This window comes from Mobula birostris, chromosome 28 (assembly GCF_030028105.1).
Source record: "Mobula birostris isolate sMobBir1 chromosome 28, sMobBir1.hap1, whole genome shotgun sequence".
NCBI lineage: Eukaryota > Metazoa > Chordata > Chondrichthyes > Myliobatiformes > Myliobatidae > Mobula > Mobula birostris.
In genome coordinates, this window is record NC_092397.1 from 36,036,613 (window position 1) to 36,056,806 (window position 20,194).

The following is a 20,194-nucleotide window of genomic DNA, read 5'->3' on the forward strand; positions in this document are numbered from 1 at the left end:
GGACAGGAATATCGGCACCCGGTGTGTCGAGCTGCGGCTCCCAAGGGATTGCGTTAGGGAACGGGAGTTGCAGCTCGTTGACCTTTGTCTGGTCAGGGAGAGCGAGGAGGTGATTGAAGGGAGTCATAGGCAGGTGGTCGAACCGGGACCACAGGAGACAGACAAGTGGTTAACAGTCAGGAGAGGGAAGGGGAAGAGTCAGGTACCAGAGAGTACCCCTGTGGCTGTCCCCCTGTACAATAAGTACTCCTGTTTGAGTACTGTTGGGGGGGGTTGGGGGGGAGGAACAGCCTACCTGGGGGAAGCAACAGCGGCCGAGCCTCTGTCACAGAGTCCGGCCCTGTGGCTCAGAAGGGCAGAGAAAGGAAGAGAAAGGCCGTACTGATAGGGGACTCTTTAGTTCGGCACTCTGTGGATGCAGGAAAGAAACACGGATGGTAGTTTACCTCCCAGATGCCAGGGTCCGGGATGTTTCAGATCACGTCCAAAATATCCTGCAGTGGATTGGAGAACAGCCAGAGGTCGTGGTACATATTGCTACCATTGACATAGGTAGGAAAAGGGAGGAGGTCCTGAAAAAGGACTACAGGGAGTTAGGAAGGAAGTTGAGAAGCAAGAGAGCAAAGGTAGTAATCTCGGGATTACTGCCTGTGCCACGGGAAAGTGAGTATAGGAATAGAATTGAGGTGGAGGATAAATGCGTGGCTGAGGGATTAAAGCAGGGGGCAGGGATTCAGATTTCTGGATCACTGGGACCTCTTTTGGGGCAGATGTGACCTGTACAAAAAGGACGAGTTGCACTTGAATCCCACGGGGAGCAATATCTTGGTGGGGAGGTTTGCTATTGGGGAGAGTTTAAACTAGAACTGTTGGGGGGTGGGAACCAAACTGAAGAGACTGGGGAAGAGGCGGTTGGCTCACAAATAGAGAAAGCTTGGAGACGGTGTGTGAGGGAGGACAGGCAAGTGATAGAGAAGGTACGTGCTCAGACCAACGGTTTGAGATGTGTCTATTTTAACGCAGGGAGTATTGTGAACAAAGCAGATGAGCTTAGAGCATGTATCACTACTTGGAGCTATGGTGTGGTGGCCATTACAGAGACTTGGATGGCTCAGGGACAGGAATGGTTACTTCAAGTGCCAGGTTTTAGATGTTTCAGAAAGGACAGGGAGGGAGGCCAAAGGGGTGGGGGCGTGGCACTGTTGATCAGAGATAGTGTCATGGCTGCAGAAAAGGTGGACATCATGGGGGGATTGTCTACGGAGTCTCTGTGGGTGGAGGTTAGGAACAGTAAGGGGTCAATTACTCTACTGTGTGTTTTTCATAGTCCACCCAACAGTAACAGGGATATCGAGGAGCAGATAGGGAAACAGATAAGAATAAGAGTCATAGTGGTGGGAGATTTAAATTTCACAAATATCGATTGGCGTTTAGATAGGGTGGAGTTTGTTAGGTGTGTTCAGGAAGGTTTCTTGACACAATATGTAGATAAGCCTACAAGAGGAGAGACTGTACTTGATTTGGTATTGGGAAATGAACCTGGTCAGGTGTCAGTCCTCTCAGTGGGAGAGCATTTTGGAGATAGTGATCATAATTCTATCTTCTTTGCAATAGCATTGGAGAGAGCTAGGAACAGACAAGTTAGAAAAGCGATTAATTGGAGTAAGGGGAATTATGAGGCTATCAGGCAGGAACTTGGAAGCTTAAATTGGGAACTGATGTTCTCAAGGAAAGGTACGGGAGAAATGTGGCAAATGTTCAGGGAATATTTCTGTTGTCATGTGTGTCGCCAAGCAGAGCTACCGGACGGATGATGCTAATGAGAGAGATAATGGAAGACAATGGAGAAACATATTGACAGACCATTTGCTTTGAACCTGAATTGTTTGAAGTTTGATGGACAGGTGATACCCCAGCAGGGGGATAAAAAGAGGCACGAGACACACCACGAGACCCTGGAAAGGGCAGTGTGCCCCACAAGTTGGTGGAGTTTGGAGGACCGGTTCGCGGGAATTGATCAGATGCTCTCAGGGTGTGTGTCCGCCCTTGCCTGAGTGCCGGGTTCACTGCGGAAGAATGATCGTATCTGGAACAGAGTGGCCACAGTCGGTGACCACAGCGGGATCAGAAGATATCAAAAGATCTGCCCGAAACCAACTGCATCTCTATATATCTCTCTCCCTCCCTCCCTCCCTCCAACGGTACAACAACAGTGATTACTTCGAACTGCACTAAACTGAACTGAACTCTGCTTAAGACTGATCATTTTACCCCTAGACTACGATAGAGCTTGGTTGATTCCTATTACCCTATTTCTGTGTATATGTGGGTATTATCATTGTGAACCTGTTACATTTATATCCTTGCGATTAGTGTACTGTATTACTTATTTCCTTAATAAAAATTTAATAGTTCCTCCTAATCACAGACTCCAACAAGCGTTCCATTTCTGCTGGTTTGGCAACCCAGTTACGGGGTACGTAACAGTGTGGAGTTCTGCATAGGTATGTTCCAATGAGACAGGGGAGTTATGGTAGGGTACAGGAACCGTGGTGTACAAAAAAGGCTGCAGTAAATCTAGACAAGAAGAAAAGAAAAGCTTACAAAAGGTTCAGAGGGTGAGGTAATGTCAGAGATCTAGAAGATTGTCAGGCTAACAAGAAGGAGCTTAAGAAGGAAATTAGGAGAGTCAGAAGGGGCCATGAGAAGGCCTTGGCCGGCAGGATTAAGGAAAGCCCCAAGGCATTCTACAAGTATGTGAAGAGCAAGAGGATACGACGTGAAAGGATAAAACCTATCAAGTGTGACAGTGGGAAAGTGTGTATGGAACCAGAAGAAATAGCAGAGGTACTTAATGAATACTTTACTTCAATATTCACTACAGAAAAGGAACTTGATGAGTTTAGTGATGACTTGCAGCAGACTGAAAAGCTTGAGCATGTAGATATTAAGAAAGTGGATGTGCTGGAGCTTTTGGAAAGCATCAGGTTGGATAAGTCGCCGGGACAGGATGAGATGTACCTAGGATACTGCGGGAGGCGAGGGAAGAGATTGCTGAGCCTCTGGCGATGATCTTTGCATCATCAATGGGGACAGGAGAGGTTCCGGAGGATTGCGGATGTTGTTCCCTCATTCAAGAAAGGGAGCAGAGATAGCCCAGGAAATTATTAACCAGTGAGTCTTACTTCAGTGGTTGGTAAGCTGATGGAGAAGATCCTGAGAGGCAGGATTTATGAGCATTTGGAGAGGTATAATATGATTAGGAATAGTCAGCATAGCTTTGTCAAGGGCAGGTCGTGCCTTACGAGCCTGATTGAATTTTTTGAGGATGTGACTAAACATATTCATGAAGGGAGAGCAGTAGATGTAGTGCAAATGGATTTCAGCAAGGCATTTGATAAGGTACCTCATGCAAGGCTTATTGGGAAAGTAAGGAGGCATGGGATCCAAGGGGACAATGTTTTGCGGATCCAGAACTGGCTTGCCCACAGAAGGCAAAGAGTGGTTGTAGACCGGTCATATTCTGCATGGAGGTCGTTGAGCAGTGGTGTGCCTCAGGGATCTGTTCTGGGACCCTTTTCGTGATTTTTATAAATGACCTGGATGAGGAAGTGAAGGAATGGGTTAGTAAGTTTGCTGATGACACAAAGGTTGGGGGTGTTGTGAATAGTGTGGAGTGCTGTCAGAGGTTACAGCGGGACATTGATAGGATGCAAAACTGGGCTGAGAAGTGGCAGATGGAGTTCAACCCAGATAAGTGTGAAGTGGTTCACTTTGGTAGGTCAAATATGATGAGAGTATATAGTATTAATGGTAAGACCCTTGGCATTGTAGAGGACCAGAGGGATCTTGGGGTCAGAGTCCATAGGACACTCAAAGCAGCTACGCAGGTTGACTCTGTGGTTCAGGTGGCATACGGTGCATTGGCCTTCATCAATCCTGGAATTGAACTGAGGAGCCAACAGGTAATGTTGCAGCTATATAGGACCTTGGTCAGATGCCACTTGGAGTACTGCGCTCGGTTCTGGTCGCCTCGCTACAGGAAGGATGTGGAAACCACAGAAAGGGTGCAGAGGAGATTTATAAGGATGATACCTGGATTGGGGAGCATGCCTTATGAGAATAGGTTGAGTGAACTCGGCCTTTTCTCCTTGGAGCGACGGGGGATGACAGGTGATCTGATAGATGTGTATAAGATGATGCGAGGCATTAACTGTGTAGATAGTCAGAGGCTTTTTCCGAGGGCTGAAATGGCTGCCACAAGAGGGCACAGGTTTAAGGTGCTTGGGAGTAGGTACAGAGGAGATGTCAGGGTAAGTTTTTTTTTTACACAGAGAATGGTGAGTGCGTGGAATGGGCTGCCAGCAATGGTGGTAGAGGCCGATACGATAGGGTCTTTTGAGAGACTTTTGGATAGGTACATGGAGCTTAGAAAAATAGAGGGCTATGGGTAACCGTAGTAATTTCAAAGGTAGCTACATGTTTGGCACAACTTTGTGGGCTGAAGGGCCTGTATTGTGCTGTAGGTTTTCTATATTTCCTCTCTCCCCAGAGGGAGACTGCAATCTGGAACACACTGCCTGAGGGGGTGGTGCAGGCTGGTATTTAAGGACCATCTGGATGAGCATTTGAATCACCAAGGCAGGGTAGGAGACAGACCAAGTGCTGAGTTAGTGGGGACAGATTCTCAATGGTCGGTATAGACACGCAGAAACCACTGACTGTGAAAGTGCAGGGGGAATCTGGAACACAGAACTTCAGGGTGGACTCAGCTAAAACATTCAGAACCCAGTACGATGGATTTTTGTTGGACAAAGGTACTAATGGCCACATACTGAACCAACCCCCTCAAAAGGCTACCAAAATGCTGCCATTCCCTGTGCACCAGTAACAATACTTTTGTCTGGGAATTTGGTGAAGTATTCTGGGTGATATTAGGAGATATGTCTGACACCTTGGTCACAGTGGGAGGGTGTAAATGTTTTCTCAGAGGATAAGGGGTTCAGTGGAACAAGCTCACAGCTGAGAATGAAGGTGACAAACCCCACTGCAGTGGAGGACTGCTGTGGTCAGGGTTGTACAGGATAGAAACTGACCCTCTGGCGCATCACATTTATGCTCCCCATCATGCACAGCTGTACTAATCCCACTTTCCTGCATTAGTTTCATATCCCTCTGGGCCTTGCTCACTGAAGCCCCTGTGCATGTGCCTCTGATATTGTTACATAGTTCCCTGTATGTGGCATCACAGGTAGACAGGGTTGTGTGTTCTACTTGCCTTGTCAGCCAAAGAACTGCCTCTCATTAGAGTTGGACAAAACTGTTTAAAGACAGATTTAAAGGGGATCTGAGGGGTAAATATTTCACACAGAGAATAGCTGGCATCCGGAATTAACTCCCAAAACAGAGTCACTGGTTTATACAGAAATGAAACAGTCCCTTCAGTACAACTCATCCCCGCCGACCAAGTTGTCGACCTGAACTCGGCCCATCTGCCTGCATTAGGCCCGAATCCCTCTCAACCTTTCCCATCCATGTGACTGTGCAAATATGTTTTAAATATTGTACCTGAGGCAGAGAGCCGGTGCAGTGAGGCGCTGACAGACACTCACTGTTCCGCGGGCAGGAAGAGGAGAGGCGGATCCCACAGCGGAGCCGAAACCCCAACAAGTAGACACCGGCTCCACCATCTCGGACTTCCCGCACCGGACCGTTTCCACGGAAACGACGACGGTGACTGTAGGGCTTTGTGACGTCAGCGCGCCACGGGTCAACAATCGCATGGAGTCACGTGACAGTAACCCGACAGCCGGGGAGGCGGGGCAGAGGGAACTGTCAATCAGCAGAGCGGCTGAAAAACTTGTCACCATTGTAAACAGAATGGGGAGAGTGGGAGATTTCCAGGGACGCTGACCCACTCCCCCATTCCCTGGAATTGAGTGTGTTATACACAGTAACATTCATATAATTTAGCTCTTCGATCTTATAAATATGTCATGTTTGTATTTTGTATATTTTTGTGTGGATAATCTTTTATAATCTGGGATGAAAGATGTTGGAACTAGATCACTGGAAAAAAACGTCACGGAAAAATATTGTCAAAGCCAAAATATTAATCCAAAGTAAGTTGTTATCACACTTCGCATAAGGCACCATATAGTTCAAAGATCAAATTAAAATTTACTCTCACAGTACATACGTGTCACCACAGATAGCCAGAGATTCTTGTTCAGCGGGCATGCTTAGCAAATCTACAGAACAGTAACCGTGAACTGTAAATATGAGGAAATATAAACTGTAAACAAATTGTGTAAATGCAGAAAAATGAATAGCAATAAATAACAAGCATGAAATAACGATATAACAGTCCTGACATGAGTGTATCTATCCCCTTTTGTTCAGGACACTGATGATTGAGGGGTAGTAACTGTTCTTGAAGCTGGTGGGGCGAGTACTGAGGTACCTGTACCTTCTACCTGATGGCAGCAGTGAGAAAAGAGCATTGCCTGGGTGGTGAGGATCTTTGCTGATGGACGCTGCTTTCCTACGGCAATGTTTCATGTGGATGTGCTCAGTGGTTGTGAGGATTTTACCCGTGATATACCGGGCCGAATCCACTACCTTTTGTAGGATTTCCCACTCAAAGGCATTGGTGTTCCTATACCATGCCGTAATGCAGCCAGTCAGCACACATTCTGCCACATATTTATAGAAGTTTGGTAAGTTTTCGATGACCGGCTGAATCTCTGAGTGCCCTGAGGAAGCAGAGGTGCAGTCGGGACTTCTTCACAATAATATTTATATGATGGGCTCAGGACAGGTCCTCAGAGAGTGACACACAGAAATTCAAAGTTACCGACCCTTTCCGCCTCTAATCGTCCTTTGATTACTGGCTCATGGACCTCTGGGTTTCCCCTCCTAAAGTCACAATCAGTCCCTTGGTCTCATCCACATTGAGTGAGAGGTTGTTGATATTACACAACTCAGCGAAGTTTTCAGAGTCCCTCCTGTATGCCGATTAATCACCCTCTTTGATACAGCCCACAACAGTTGTGTCATCAGTAAACTTGTAAATGGTGTTGGAAGTGTACTTGGCCACACATTCATACTGTCGGAGTAAAGTGAGTGGGGGGGGGGGTGCGGGGAGCTAAGCACACTCTGGGTGGGACTCCTGTGCTGTGGAGGAGATGTTTCTTGTCAATCCGGACTGACTGGGTTTTGCAACTGAGGAAATCCAGGATCCAATTGCACAAGGGGGTATTGAGGCCCAGGTCTGGGAGTTTACTGATCAGTTTTGAGGGGATGACAGTGTTAAGTGCTGATCTGTAATCAATAAAGGGCATCCAGATGTTTGCACCTTTGCTGTCCAGATGTTCCAGAGTTGTGTGAAGAGACAACGAGACAGCATCTGCTGTTGCTTCGGTAGGTGAATTGGAGAGGATCCAAGTCACCATTCAGACAAGAGCTGATATGCTTCAACACAAGCCTCTCGAAACACTTCATCGCTGTGGATGTAAGTGCCACTGGGCAATAGTCATTCAGACAGGTTATCACGCTCCTGTTGGGCACCGATATGATTGAAGCTTCCTTGAAGTAGGTGGGTTCCACACACTGCCAGATCGAGAGGTTGAAGATATCCGTGAATACACCAGCCAGCTGGTCAGCAGAGGTCTTCAGTACTCGGCCAGGTACTCCATCCAGACCGGATGCTTTCCTTGGATTCACTCTCTTGAAGGCAGCCTGCACGTCATCTTCAGATACTGAGACCAAATGACCATCGGGAGACAGGGGGGTGCGCGATGTTTCCTCCCTCTTCTGCCTGTCCAAAGTGAGCATAGAAGGCATTGAGCTCGTCTGGAAGCGAAGCTCTGCTGTCCCCTTTGTCACTATTTACCTTTGCAGGAGGTTCTGGCATTCAAACCCTGACACAGATCTTGAGCATCACTCTTTTATTCCATTCTATTCCAGAATCTCCACATTGCCCAAGAGACGGCTTTCCGCAGATCATACCTGCAGCTCTTGTAGTATTCCTGATCTCCAGACCTGAATGGATCTGATCTGGTGCTCAGCTGGTTCCAGATCTCAGTGCTTACCCAGAGTTTCTGATTTGGGAAAACCCTGAATGATTTTGTGGGGACACACGCCTCCACAGCTGTTTTATTGAAGTCTGTAGTGACCCCGGTGTCGTCCTTCAGGTCCTGAGATGAGTTCATGAACATGGCTCAGCCTGCTGACTCAAGGCAATCCTGTAACCGTTCCTCTGCCTCCCAACACCACCCCTCGGTTATCTGGATATCTGGAGCCTTGTTCCTTAGTCTCTGTCTGTATGCAGGTAGCAGGAGTACAGTCAAATGATCCAACTAAACAACAACAGGCATTCCTGATCGTGGTGTAGCAGTGCCCTAGTGTGTTGGGACCTCTGATGCAAAAGGTTACTACTTCAGATTCATTTTCTTTCAGATATCTACAGGAAAATGAATACAATGGAATTGATGAAAACTACAGACAGCAAAGACTGACAGACAAATCATGTGCAAAAGAAGACAAATAGTGGAATATCCTCCTCTTCATTATTAATTACATTGTCCTTAGATTCAGTAATTAGTCTAATTAACGTTCGCCTTGTGGTAACATGTTCACACGGGATCTTAGCTTCCACACACACCTCTTTGAGCTGATCCAGTTGCAAAAGCCATAGGCTCTGAGACAAGGTCTCTGCCAACTCCCCCCGATCCATTATGTGTGAAGCAGCCGCGCCCCCAAAGAAGCGCGCTCCCGCTCTCCATCAAACGCGATCCATGTCCTCGTTGTGGCCACACTGAGCGACGTTAATTGTCCCGGGTTCCGGCACCAAATATTTGTTGCACACAAAAGGGATTTCCAGGCGTGCCGAAGTTTAAAATAGCCTCTTTATTTTCCTTTCTGGAAACACCGGAACACAGCGCATCGGCTTTCCACGCACGCTGCCGGGCCGTCTCCGTCCACTCCATCACATCCCCGGGACCCCTCAGCTGCCCCAACTGCCTGGATAAGCTTTGCCCCTTGTAACCATCAACCAACCCACTGAACATTAATCAAATTGTCAATGCACCAAATAACAAAACCAAAGCACTAAAAATAATATGAACATAATATAAGAAAATTAGGGGGGTATCCAGTGTCCATTACTATGCTCCACATTACTATGGGTCCCACTTTGGCATGGGTGACCCTCCCAAAAGCCAAACCACAAGGGCCTTGCCTCCAGCCAGCTTCACTCTCCGGTCATTGAGGCAGGTTTCAGACATCCCACCTCTCCCGGAAGATCCGGGAGTCTCCCGCATATCGATAGTGGCTCCCTGACGCCCGGAATTATATACAATATCCCGGAAATAGATTTATTTTTGAGAGGGAGAGCGAGCATCCTGTTTGGTCTCTCTTCGTGCTGAGAGTGGTCTCCAACCACCGGGCCGTGAGGAAACAATATGATTTGGCGATATGAAACGATATGAGTCAGCTGCACCTTTTCTCACTCCCTGTCACGCACTGTTGAGCTCGAACGCACGCGAGGTCATTACGCACGCCTCATCCATGTCAGCGCGGGAAAAAGATCAACTCCTGGAGCTTGTAAGTGACGGCGGGCTGAAAAGTATGTTTGACATAACATCTCTGCCGGCATTCTGGATCAAAGTCAAGGCTTACTATCCTGAGATAGACACGAAAGCACTGAAAACGTTGCGTCCATTTCCAACATCATATCGCTGCGAAGCGGAGTTTTCTGCAATGAATGCAACGAAAACTAAATTGCGGAATAGACTGGACATAAGGAACCCCCTTCGAGTATCACTGTCTCTTGTCACCCCTCGATGGGACCGTCTTGTTGCAGGAAAACAAGCCCAGGGCTCACACTGATTCAGCGATATTGGTGTGTTGCAATGAATTTATATGTTTACACGGGGAAAATATGCGCTGTGTGTTTAATATCCAAACGTTACTTAAAATGTTATGATGCTATTGACTTATCACCTATATTCCGGTCGTGATTAACACCGCCCCCCGCTCCCCGCCCCCGGGTCGGCCGGTCCGCAAGAATATTGTCAATATTGAACCGGTCTGCGGTGCAAAAAATGTTGGGGACCGCTGCTAGGTAGACCTATCAGTTTTCTCTGTGGGCGGGCTTTACAGTCGACCTCAAAAATAATGGCAGTGTTGCTCGCTGCACCTTTTGCAACAGTGACCTTTCTATTGCCCATGGTGGGTTAAAATGTAAAAGACATGTTGAGGTGAGTTTAACAGGTGTCATTACAGCATAGGTAACGTTATTTAAACTAGCTGGTTAGCTGCTAAGGAGCAACGCTATTGATGTCCTACGTGATGAGGCCAACCTCCCTGCAGACTTGCTTAAAGTTGTAATAGAATAAACATGATAATAAAATATAATATAACACATATTTTAATGTCACATTTGCTGCATATAGTCATAGTCATAGTCATACTTTATTGATCCTGGGAGAAATTGGTTTTCGTTACAGTTGCACCATAAATAATAAATAGTTAAATAGTAATATGTAAATTATGCCAGGAAATAAGTCCAGGACCAGCCTATTGGCTCAGGGTGTCTGACCCTCCAAGGGAGGAGTTCTAAAATTTGATGGCCACAGGCAGGAATGACTTCCTATGACGCTCTGTGTTGCATCTCAGTGGAATGAGTCTCTGGCTGAATGTACTCCTGTGCCCAACCAGTACATTATGTAGTGGATGGGAGACGTTGTCCAAGATGGCATGCAACTTGGGCAGCATCTTCTTTTCAGACACCACAGTCAGAGAGTCCAGTTCCATCCCCACAACATCACTGGCCTTATGAATGAGTTTGTTGATTCTGTTGGTGTCTGCTACCCTCAGCCTGTTGCTCCAGCACACAACAGCAAACATGATAGCACTGGCCACCACAGACTCGTAGAACATCCTCAGCATCATCCGGCAGATGTTAAAGGACCTCAGTCTCCTCAGGAAATAGAGATGGCTCTGACCCTTCTTGTAGACAGCCTCAGTGTTCTTTGTCCAGTCCAGTTTATTGTCAATTCGTATCCCCAGGTATTTGTAATCCTCCACCATGTCCGCCCTGACCCCCTGGATGGAAACAGGGGTCACCGGTCCATTAGCCCTCCTCAGGTCTACCACCAGCTCCTTAGTCTTTTTCACATTAAGCTGCAGATCATTCTGCTCACACCATGTGACAAAGTTTCCTACCGTAGCCCTGTACTCAGCCTCATCTCCCTTGCTGATGCATCCAACTATGGCAGAGTCATCAGAAAACTTCTGAAGATGAAAAGACTCTGTGCACTAGTATACCCAACTTGGTTTACAGATTAGACAAAATCACTAAACAAAGTATTACATACACACTTGGAGGTCGACAGGCGGGAGGGGGGAATATGGTGTTGCAGGGGGCGGGGGAGCTACCTCCCTGAAATGGTGGTGATACCTCCCTGAAATGAGTTTTTGCAGGGTGGGATGTCTGTGGTTTGCTCCAGGAAATGATCTCCCACTTTGCCAGGTTTGCTGCAGGAAATGATCTCCCATTTTGCCAGGTTTGCTGCAGGAAATGATCTCCCATTTTGCCAGGTTTGCTGCGGGAAATGATCTCCCATTTGTGCAGCTTCATTCAAGCAGGGAAGCTGAAGGTGCTAGTCTGCACTGAGGTTCGATTTCAGGACTATCAAGTGGCCCTCAAAGCTGCTACCACATCATTTATATCAAGCAAAGAGATTCTAATCATGTGATGTCATTTTGTTAATTTGTAAATAATCTAGATAGATTTAGAAATCAGATAGCTTCAGAAAGAACAGGAAGGATAGTTTATTTTCAGCTTTATTCCATCCAGTCTGAAATATAAACTTTTTACCATATCTGTAAGAATGGGAAATTGACTGGATCTGTACAATGAAAGCCTTACTTTGTGTCATGTAAATTGTGTCACTTTCTTTCTCCCTGTTTGTTTTATCCTGTCAGCAGAGTGAGATACAAATCAAATCAAGTTTAATTATCATTCAGCTGTAATAGATAGGGTGAATGAGGCAGCGTCCCTCGGGGGACATGGTGCAGAACGAACAACATAGTGCATTCAAAAAAGTGAGTAGAGAAGCCTCTTCACGTGGGATAAGAACATATATGTAGTCCAAGACCCTCAGTGACCTGTCCTGCAATCAATGGTACAATCTCCTGGCAGTGTGCAGACACGTGCAGTCCAGACTGTTGTTCCACCACTCGAACAGGAGAGGGCAGCACCAACGGGAGAGGCCAGCCCCCTGCTGAGCGCGGATGCCACGTTGCACCGCCTCCAGCGTCCCTCACCTGGCCTGCAGCTGCAGGCAAGCCTGCGGCTCGAGGACTCGTCCCCACTACAATCGGGGCTACGTGGCTTCTACTATCGCACCACCAGACAAGTGTAACAGGCCTGCGGCAACTTACACTATCACTCTGCAAAAGAGTCTTGCGATTGCGAGTGAAATAACCATGACAATCTTTCACGTACCAACTCCGATACCTCTGAGTGGCAGGCAGCAACACAGTCTCTACTCAAGCTCTGTATAAATTTTGGGTTTATTATGTACATAAATAGCAGCAAGAGTTAGGCCATTCAGCTCTGTGGGCCTTCTCTGTAATTCAGAATTTGTTGATCTCTTTCTAATCTACTCACAAGTCTTGCATCCCTTGATTCCTTTCAAAGTTCAAAGTAAATTTTATTATCAAACTACATGCATATCACCATATACAACCATGAGATTCACTTTCCATTGGGCATACTCAGCAAATCTATAGAATGGTAACTATAACAGGATCAATGAAAGGTCAACTAGAGTGCAGAAGACAACAAACTCTGCAAATACAGATATAAATAAATAGCAATAAATAACAAGAGCATGAGATAAAGAGTCCTTAAGGTGAGGTCATTGGTTGTGGGAACATTTCAATGATGGGGCAAGTGAGTGTAGTTATCCTCTTTTATTCAAGAGCCTGATGTTGAGCTTTCATTGTAATAATAATAATAAGTACTTCATTGATCCCTAGTAGGGAATTCTTTCATTACAGCAGCAACATTTAAAGACACATTTAGCAGTGTGCAGACTTAACTAATAACAAAGTACAGAATAATAACATGCACAATAATTTACCAATGTGCAATAATTTGCAATAATAATGTGTAATAAATATGTATTGAGTTGCTGCCACTTGATTGGCTGCTGAGGATATTTGCATTAATGAGTAGGTGTACCTAATAAAGAGGCCACTGTGTGTATATAGTCGAACATGAGAAACATCATTCCCTTGTGCCCGTTTCAACAACCCGTTGAACTCAGCTGCAATACACAAGCATATCTTTGCTCAGTTAGGAAGACCAGACACGTGCATGATATTCCAGATGCGATCTCAGCAGAAAACATAAATTTTCAAACTTGCTGTTTTTAAAAGAAATACTTCTGTTAGGGTCTAGGCCTGAAACGTCAACTGCACCTCTTCCTAGAGACGCAAACACGAGGAATTCTGCAGATGCTGGAAATTCAAGCAACACACATCAAAGTTGCTGGTGAACGCAGCAGGCCAGGCAGCATCTGTAGGAAGAGGTACAGTCTGGAGGAAGTGCCAGGAGCCAAAGGAGAAATTATCAAGAGTAAGGACTAATTCTGCTAGACGGAGCAGAGTGGTGGTAGAGGGGAACTGCTGAGGTCTGGAATCCAAAAAGAAATGGAGAGCTTTGAGACCTTCCTGATGGGGAATAGAAGTATATAGGGACTGGACATCCATGGTGAAAATAAAGCAGTGGGGGTCAGGGAACTTAAAATCATCGAAAAGTATCAGAGCGTGAGAAGCGTCACAAACATAGGTAGGAAGGGATTGAACAAGGGGGGGATAAAACCGTGTCGAGGTATGCAGAAATGAGTTCGGTGGGGCAGGAGCAAGCTGAGACAATAGGTCTGCGAGGACAGGCAGGTCTGTGGATCTTGGGTAGGAGGTAAAAATGGGAAGTGCGAGGTGTGGGAACTATAAGGTTGGTAGCAGTGGATGGGAGATCTCCTGAGCGGATAAAGTCGGTGATGGTGTGGGAGACAATGGCCTGGTGCTCCTTAGTGGAGTCACGATTGAGGAGTAAATAAGAGGAGGTATCCGCGAGTTATCGCTGTGCCTCTGCAGGGTAGAGGTCAGTACGCCAGACTACAACAGCACCCCCCTTATCAGTGAGTTTGATAGTAAGGTTAGGATTAGTTTGGAGGGAGTGGAGAGCAGAGCGTTCGGAAGGAGTAAGGTTGGAATGGGAACAAGGTGCCGTGAAGTCGAGACAGTTGATGTCCCGTCAGCAGTTAGCAATAAAGAGATCCAGAGCAGGCAGAAAACCAGTGCGGGGTGTCAATAAAGAGGAGGAGGGTTGAAGACAGGAGAAGGGGTCATCAGTGAGGGTGGAAGAGTCCTTGCTGAAGAAGTAGGCTTGGAGACGGAGATGGCGGAAGAAGAGTTCCGCATCATGGCGAACGCGCAACTCGCTGATGTGTGGGCGAAGGGGGACAAAGGTGAGGCCCTTACTGAGGATAGAGCGTTCTACCTCAGACAGTTGAAGGTCAGAGGGGATGGTAAAGACCCGGCACGGATGAGAGCTGGGATCAGAGTGGGGAGGGGGAGGCTAGGGGTGTCAGTGGAGAGGGGAGGGTTGGGGTGAGAGGAAGATGGAGCCTCTGAGGGCCCAGGAGCTGATGGTGGGATCTGAGGGTGACGGGGGTTGCAGAGTGGCGGTGGGGGAAAGGGAGACGGGAGTCACAGTAGCAGCACATAAAGACCCGGCCTGGAGTTGAAGGCTGGAGTCGCAGTTGGTGCACTTTGGACCTTAGCTCCAGCTGTAATCTACCCATGTTCCTGACCATTGGCGTTCTTGACCTGGACCACAGCTCCGCCGAATACTTAGCCTACTCCCCGGTTCCATCTGTACACTCTGCTTATATTTGAGACGATATCTCAAACTCCAGACAAATGAGTAAGCCAGATGCTGTAAATGGGAATTTTGCAGACCCATGGGAGGCAAGCATTTCATCCATGCCTATTTCAATAAAATCTTTAAATTGAAGGGGTCTTAGTGGCACAGAAAAAGCCCTTTGGCCCATCTAATCCATGTCGAACTGTTTGAACTCCCTACTCCCATCAACCTGCACCGGGACCATAGCCCTGCATACCCCTGTTACCTATGTACCTATCCAAACTTCTCTTAAATGTTGAAATCGAGCTCACATGCACCACCTGCACTGGCAGCTCATTCCACACACTCGCAACCCTCTGAGTCAAGACGTTTCCCCTTATGTTCTCCTTAAACTTTTCACCTTTCACCCTTAAACCATGACCTCTAGTTGTAGTCCCATCCAACCTCTGTGGAAAACACCTGCTTACATTTACCCTATCTATACCCCTCATAATTTTGTAAACCTCTATCAAATCTCCTCTCAGTCTTCTACGTTCTAAGGAATAAAGTCCTCACCTGTTCAATCTTTCCTTATAACTCAGGTCTTTCAGTTCTGGCAACATCTTTGTAAATTTTTTTCTGTACTCTTTCAACCTTATTTGCGAACTATGTAGATTAAATTTCACCATATAGAAACCGGCAATGGGTAGTATTTTATTTTATTAAAATTTGAAGTTAGAGGGGTTGAAGGGCAGGCACCATGGTGGTGTAGCAGTTAGCACAATGCTTTCACAGTTCAGGGTGTTCCAGAGTTGGGAGTTCAATTCCAGCGCCTTCTCCAGGTGCTCCGGTTTCCTCCCACATCCCAAAGACGTACCGGTTCATCGGTTATTGTAAAGTGTCCTGTGATTAGGCTACTGTTAAATAGGTGAGTTGCTGGGTGGTGTAACTTGTTGGGCTGGAAGGGCCCATTCCGTACTATACAGTATCGCTAAATAAAATAATACAAAATAGAAAAAATTATGTACATATGTATATGTTTATTATAATTATTAAAATAAATGTTTATAAACTCTGCATCAAAATAGAAATAAAGTTTAATATTTTACATGAATACTGTAAACACTTCTGGGGAGTATTTTAAATTCTACTTTACAACTATGAATACACTACACATAAAAAGAAAATCTGAATAAACTAATTCTTTTCGTGCTCACTGTTTAAAAGTTTCACAAGTTTGTTTTCACGTCAACATGGCACAGTCAAACTGAACAAAAGCAGGCCTGACTGGAGCACATTTTACAAGGTCTCAACTTATACTGGAGATAATTCTGTTCCAGCAATCCTTATCAAGAGCATGTTAAAAGCAAACTTTTTCAAGCCGTTCCAACTGCACATAAGTTTGGGCCAAATTAAAATTATCTCCAAACTCATCACTTTTCAAGAGGGAAAGTGGGAACAATTAAACATCGGAACAACCAGGGGAATGAAATTGTAAAATTAATCTCTTGTTTCAGTTCCCCGATTTTCATAATTTTCTTGCTACAAAATATCCCGTCTCACTGATAAAATGTAGGGTCTGCATTTCAAGCATATGATATCGCTGAAGAAGCGCGACTTTTTTTTTACTAAAGTGAATACAGATACGGTATCAGTCCACACAGTCGTAGAGCTCTCTTTAGTTCCTTGATGTCTGCAGCCATGTTTCCTCCATTCTCTCTCAAACATTGACTGAAGAGTAACTGGGGTTATTCCGGCAAACGAAATGTGCAACCAACTGTCCATCAGCAATCATCAGCAACAAACCGACACCTAAAAGAAGAATCACAGTCGTTAAAACTCATAACTATCACCATGGTCTATGAACTGTACAGATAGTCTTACAATACTTTATAAGATGGAATAGGTTGAAGATCAGGCATCAGAAATTTAAAAGGGACATCAGGGGCAGCTTCTCAGTGCAAAGGGCGGTGTGTATGTATTTGGGATGAGCTGCCAGATACAGTACAGTGCAAAAGTCTTAGGCACACATACACAGCTAAGGCTTTTGCACGGTGCTGTACTTGCCAATGTGGAGCAGAGAGCGAGTTTGTAACTCCATCAGGAGCAAAGGATGTTGGGAATAGTGAGCGTGGAGCGCCATGGGAGGGGTGTGGGACAGGTGGAAGCAGAGGAGTGCCAGGGGTGGGGATTTGCTGTAGGTGCAGACACACCCAGCCCTGAGACAACAGGCAAGGACATTTGATGCCAAACAATTGGTTTATTAATCATTCCAGAATGTCTCGCTGGTGCTTCCTACTCCCTTCCCCTTTCCCAACCATGATTCTCCTCTCCCTGCTCCCTTCCCACTCTCAGTCCACAATAGGTTTATCACCACTCACATATGCCATGAAATCATTTTTTTTTTTTGCAGCAGTATAGCGCAAAATATAAAATTACTAGAGTACTGTTTGGTGGAAGTCTGTGAAGAATAAGAATTTCAAGTTGTATACTGTATACATCCTCTGATATTAAACTGAACCATTGAACATTTAAAAACCATCAAGCACATGGATTAGAGAGGTTTAAAGAGCTGTGATCCAAACATGAGCAGATGAGAGTAGATTGCTGTATGACATGGTCAGCATAGACAATTTAGGCCAAAGGGCCTGACTATGACTAACTATGATAACATCATTTCAGCATTGTATCTCTGTTAAGCTGCAAAAAGAAATTTAGTGCTCATTGTCCAGTAGAGTCTGATTTAACTATTCAGAGGTGAATTGAATAAAGAATCTACAGCATGTTTATAACATTTTTGAAGAAAATCTACTCAGACTCACCCAATGCCAACCACCACTGCCATACTAAAGGAAATTCGACCATCACTGGAAATGAAATGAAACCCGAATTTAATGACTTTGCAGTGTTTCACACCTTGACATAAGATTCTTAAAACAAGCAAAACGAGGAGGAATTTCCTTAGCCAGAGGATGGTGAATCTTTGGAATTTACTGCCACAGATGGCTGTGGAGGCCAAGTCACTGGGTCTGTTTAAAGCAGAGGTTGATAAGTTCTTGATTAGTAAGGGCGTTGAAGGTTACGGGGAGAAGGTAGGAGAATGCGGCAGCACGGTAGCATAGTGGCTAGGAAAAGTTTTACAGTAACATCAACCTGGGTTTAATTCCCGATGCTGCCTGTAAGGAGTTTGTACGTTCCCCCCCATGACCGCGTGGGTTTCCTCCGGGTGCTGTGGTTTTCTCCCACAGTCCAAAGTTGTACCGATTAGTAGATTAACTGGTCATTGTAAATTGAGCTGTGATTAGACTGGGATTAAATTGGGAGATTGCTGGGTGGCGCGGTTCGAAGGGCAGGAAAGGCCTACTCCACGCTGTATATCAATAAATAAACAAACAAACAAACACAGATATGAGTAAATAAATAAATGGGATTGAGAGGGATGATACATCAGCCATGATGGTTTGGCGCAGCAGACTTCTACTTCCAACAAAGTTGGGGTTTTGCTGTCAATAACAAAGATTAAATATTACGTTTTTCATTGGGTTCCCTTTTTTCTGAATTAAGGCCCATGAAGAACAGTAATGTGTAGCATTACTGAATACAGAAATAGGTAAAAAAATGTTGATCTTATAGTTCTCACCTTTTCATTCAAATCACAGAGTAGAGGACGACCATTTACCCACCACCAGTACCCAGAAGAGCAGCCCGTAGTCCTTTCCCAAACTCCAGGCAATTATTTTCCTTTCTGCCTATCCAGTTCCTTTTTGAAAATGGTTTCTTACCACGCTGACAGCTGATGAGTTCAAAATTGTAAGTATTCTGCATGAAATGTTTTTCCCTCTATCTCCTTCTACACGTGACCTTGAAACCCCCTTCACACGTCCCCCACCCCCATCTGCTTAACCTGACTACTGACAGACGCGTACATCTCTATCAAATCAACTCTCAACCTTCATTGCTTTAAGGAGAATAACCCCAGCTTCTCATGTTTTCTGACTTATTACTCGAGACCATTGATGCAGAAGTACAGCCTTTACACCAAGCCACATGTTGCCACCTCTGTCTGGTTCTGCATAAACCCTGGCAGATATACTTCATAGGCACGTGAACTGATGGAGAATTTCTTGGTCCCCACCTCAGTGGCCCAGGATATACTAACCAGTGAAACAAAGAACAATTAGAATAATTGACACTGAGGAAAACAACAGTATTTAAAGCCGATATAAAATGACTCTCATATTCCAATTCATGATATGATTAAATCAGAGTTCTTACCTGCTGAAGTCAGCAGGATATGGCTGAGTGCAACTGTGAAAGAGTAGTCCCAAACCCTTTCCTTAACTATAGCTGCAAACAGCAGACAGCTGATGAAATATGTCAATTCCATTGACAGCAGGTTCACTAGGAGAGTGAAGAAAGAAACTTATTGACAAGCAACACATATCAAAGTTGCTGGTGAACACGAAGGGAATAAGTTACTTGTAGGTGCTTATTTTGGGACCGTGAAGGTCATATCTTTGCTGATTGCTGAGATAATGCTCAATAATGCTCAACTGTATGTTTGCTAATTGCTAATTAAGGAACAGAATGAGGAATTCGAATCTTTGGAGCAGTGGCGTGTCACACAAGTATAACAATGCCGTGGAGTCGCAGGCTGATAGCAATTGTTTTGTTTTGATTTTGGATCCATTTTGCCACTACACAAACCTTCCCAGAGCTTGCTTCCCAAAGAAAGAATTCTTTTTAAATTTAAATATGGGCATGAGGGTTGTCGATAGGATAAGATTGTTAGGCTACTGATTCCATCGGACACCATTTTTAATACACTAAGAACATTATCATTTCCAATCCCCAGCCATTAATGGTGAAGTTACTAAATTTACTAGCCGTTCTTTCTAGTATTTCTTTCAGGAATTTTTGTGTACTAAAAAGCCATTTGTACAATTACTAAATCATTATGTTCACGACTATTTTGGCATACTAATTAACTGAATAAGCAGCTTTCAATGCCCCAGATAATGAAAGCCAATATTCAATATGGTTTTTGTATCGCGATGCTGCCATCTTCCAAGGCTCTTTGGTCTTGCAGACCAAGATCCATCTCTTCCTCGATACTTCCAATGATCGGACTATCCATGGTGCATGTCCCAGCCTCCTTAATACTCCCAAAACCCATCACATTATGTTTATCAGTGATAATATTATCAGCCATTTCTCAAACATGCACACAAAATGTTGGAGGAACTCAGCAGGTCAGGCAGCATCTATGGA

The 20,194-nt window shown here is 45.3% G+C and overlaps 1 long non-coding RNA gene across 1 annotated transcript; it reads right to left on the reverse strand.

Moving 5' to 3' along the window:
• Window positions 1-16,433: 16,433 nt before the first annotated feature.
• Window positions 16,434-19,297, reverse strand: LOC140189288 (uncharacterized). Its single transcript, XR_011883496.1, has 3 exons — window positions 19,199-19,297; window positions 17,746-17,790; window positions 16,434-16,735 (listed from the first exon to the last, which is right to left on the reverse strand). It is a non-coding gene; the product is annotated as an uncharacterized lncRNA (long non-coding RNA).
• Window positions 19,298-20,194: the final 897 nt, after the last annotated feature.